Consider the following 3822-nt stretch of genomic DNA (forward strand, 5'->3'; position numbering starts at 1 on the left):
TGACAATTGATGTGATTAAAATAGCTTTTTTTTATTTTTTTTATTTTAAGTGTGTGCCGAAATGTGTGTGTGTATGTGAATGTGTTTTATTTTTTCTTTTATTAATTTATTTAGTTATTGTTCCCATTATAGAAAAGGAAAGGGTAGTATGAATCTAGACCTAATGTGAGTCTTGAGCATTTTTCCTTTTCATTATGAAAAGAAAAGAAAATAGAAAAGAAAAGAAATATAAGTTGTCATCTTGTAGGAAAAGATGACAATGTTTATTTTTGATTTGGTTCACATTAGGATAAGGGTTTAGGTGAGGTGTAAGGAGAGGAAATGATGAGATTTAGCTTAAATTATGGGATAGGAATTTGGCTTTTCACAGTTGAGTCATTTTCTTAAGGTTAGGTCACTAGAGGCTATAAATATGAGAGTATGGAAGCCTTGGCATTCTTTTGCTTATGGCTGCCGAAATTAGAGAGAAGGAGAGAGAGAGAGAGAGGCGTGAAAGAGAGAGAAGGAGGAGAAGAAAGGAAGAAGGAGGAGGAGGTCTTAGGTATAGTTTTTCTTATGATTCCTTGTTGTTTTAAGATTTAGGTTTATTTTCCTCATTATCTTAAGTCTTTTTCTATGTTCTTCTTCTTCATGGGTTTCAAAAACCCTTGGGTATTCAATGGTGATTATCACTTGGGTGTTGATCAAGTTGTGTTCTTGATTTTACAATCAGGAGAGGTATTGAATCTCTACCCCTAATGCTATGGTGTTCTCTCGAGTTATTGGATTTGTGGATATTTTTCAATATGTTGATGCATGAGAGATTGATCTATGTGTGGGTAGGGGTTTATGGTGTTGGTTTGATTTTTATTGTTGTATGTTCATAATATGTGTAATGAGATGATTATTGAAATATGATATTGATGATATTCTATGATTTTATGTATGTATGTTTCGGCCTATGGGGTTTGGGCATATTGGGTTGCTTGATTTTCTTGTGTTTCATACATGTTAGAAACATGCTAGGTTTCATGTGTATATAGATGAGGATTTTGTGTAAATTCTTGTTGGGTATCCTATGTGTTTCGGCCTAGGGGTGATGTTCAAGCATGATTGTTTTTCTTGTATGTTTTAAAATCAATTGTGAATCTAGAAACATGATAGGGTGTATATGAGATTATGTATCAATATATTATGGTATGCATGAAAAATAATAGGAACGTGTTAGGTTTAATATAAAGGCATATATGAAGATTTGTGTTATGTTATTCATGCATGTTGTATTATTATTTTGTTGGGTTTCATGCATGAACTCATTAGAAAAAAAGAATAAGGTTTTATAAGGTTGTATATGAATATGTGTTAGTTATGTTATTAAAATTATTTGTATAATAAGAGCATGTTAGGATTTGTGAATTATTGTGTTTATGAAACATGAATGATCTTGTATGAATTTTACGAAGCATGGGGTAAAAGATAAAATTCATGGTGATTTATGCTTGCTGATTTTGTGAATAAATGGTGAAAAGATAGATGAAATAAGGAAATGTATGAATAAGAATGACTCTAATGATATGTGGTGTTTGTGAAAATAAAATAGTGTTTTAATTCACAATTAAAATGATGTTTTTGCACAAATAATTACCTACAGATTTTTTGTTATATTTTTTAGAAAATATGAGTTTTAAAAACAAGGATGGTGATTTTAATGATAAATTTGATTGCTGGAATTTTTGTTTAAAAAAATGTAAAGTGTGTTTCAGTAAAAGGAATTTGATTGGTATTTTGAAATAAATAAATAACCTAAACAATGGTAAAATTTGAAAGTGATATTTTTAATATAATATGAGTGGTTATTTTCCAAGTTATGATTTTCTTTAATTGGATTAAGAAAAAATGTTGGATTTAATTCACTTGTGATTTTTAAATAATGGCTGAAAGTTTAGTTTAAAAAGTTTTAAATAGTTATTTAATTTTCACATATGGATTTGTGTTACATAAAATTAAGTATTAAAAATAATTCAAACAAAATATATTTTTCCCACACTTAAAATTATTATTTTTCTCACATCAAATTATGAAATTCTATTAACTTAAATTAAATTGTTATTTTCTAAGGAGACGTGATAATCATAGGTATTTTCTTTTTAAAATAATTTCCAATGCATTTGCTTTTCTTTGTAATTTAAAAATAATAAATGAGTCTTTTATATATTGTTAATGGCTAAATAAAATTGTTTCTATGAAATAACAAGAATGTCTTGGGAGATTTAATCAACCTAGTAATGTTAAGAAGATAAACAATGGTAAACAAAACATACTACAAGTCTATTATTTTTTAAAACGATAGAAGTAAGACGCATGAAATTATCGTTTTAAACGCCACATTTACGCAACGTTCCCACGTATGCATGTTACATGCAAATTCACTTTTACGTCCAAAATAATGTCTATTATGCAACCATGTAGTTTTTATAGAAAGATCATGCATGCAATATAGGTAGAATGATCATTATTTTTTTATGACCTTATGTGTAATTAAGCATATTTGTATGTTGTGTGTAACTCCTACCATGTGTGCATGGCCCATGCACACATGAGTTATATGAGAGGGCAAGATTGTAATTATGTGAAGCTAAGGAATGTCGTTTTGATTATGGTATAGGCTCGTTGAGAAGTTGTGGTTTTACTTAGCTTGCACCTGAGGTAAGGAAGTTAGATAGAATTTATGATTGTTATATTATGAATGGTAAGACTGTTGTGTGAATGAAATGTTATGAATTATGAATGCCATAATGTGATGATATGTTGGCTTGTATGATATGAATGGATGTTAGCGTGATGAACGCGACACATCAAAATGGGTTGCTAAGGATAAGAAGACGTAACCCGAGTTACTAAGGATATGAAGACGTAACTCCATGGGCGAACGCGCCGAGGTTATTCAAGGACCAGAGACTCTTGTTTACCTCAAAGGGTGACATGGACAAGTTTGTGGGCCATGTTCACAAGGAATTGTTTATGATTATGTTATGATGTTTGGTGATGTTTATGGTTTTGTTATGATGTTTATGATATGATGGTGGCATTATGTTGACATGGATATATTTATGTTTATGATATTGATGCCAATTTTATGATGATGCTATGATGTATAAAGATGAATAATAGTGTTTGTAATTTGTTGTATCTTACTTGCTTGTTGTTTGTACTTCTTTACTGGGCTTTTAGCTCACTCCCTTACTTTCCATTCCAGGTAGCAAATAGGTTTCTCTGTGGCACGCGTGGTGATGTGGGGAGTTCTGTCGTCCTGGTGTGTATGGCGTGGGGCATCCTATGGACGAGAAACGATCAACTTTAAACGCCATTTTTAATAATGTTATGTTTAATAGGATTTTTCTTAAAATTGTCAGTGGGACTTAAACTTTTGTTTGTTTTAGAACTTTGCATAAAACTGATATTTTCTTTTTAAACTTTTGTGCCCAACTTGGATGTTTTAAGCGAGACCCCACTGAAACCTTTTTAATAAGTGGCTTTCTATTATAAACCATTGAAAATATGAATGTTTTATTAAGTACTAGTTAAGGGCATTTTACATAATATTAGCCTCCAAGCGTGCGCGTGTGTTGGTTTTTATTGATCAAATCAGAGATTATACGCACTGGAACAACAATCAAATTGTTAATTTAATCCCACAAGATTTCTAGATCTACTTCTTCACATGCATATATAATATATATTGAATCAAAGACATGAATAGAAAATTACCTCAAGTCCTTCCTTGCTGCTATCTTTTTGTATGGCAAAATCCTTGAGATCTCACACCAAGATCTTCCAAAATGT

General features: G+C 30.6%; 1 long non-coding RNA gene across 1 annotated transcript; it reads left to right on the forward strand.

Annotated features, from left to right (window-relative positions):
• The first annotated feature begins 645 nt into the window (after nt 1–645).
• Nucleotides 646–3542, forward strand: LOC133794282 (uncharacterized). Its single transcript, XR_009875175.1, has 2 exons — nt 646–717; nt 3236–3542. It is a non-coding gene; the product is annotated as an uncharacterized LOC133794282 (long non-coding RNA).
• Nucleotides 3543–3822: the final 280 nt, after the last annotated feature.

This window comes from Humulus lupulus, chromosome 8 (assembly GCF_963169125.1).
Source record: "Humulus lupulus chromosome 8, drHumLupu1.1, whole genome shotgun sequence".
NCBI classification, from domain to species: Eukaryota; Viridiplantae; Streptophyta; class Magnoliopsida; order Rosales; family Cannabaceae; genus Humulus; species Humulus lupulus.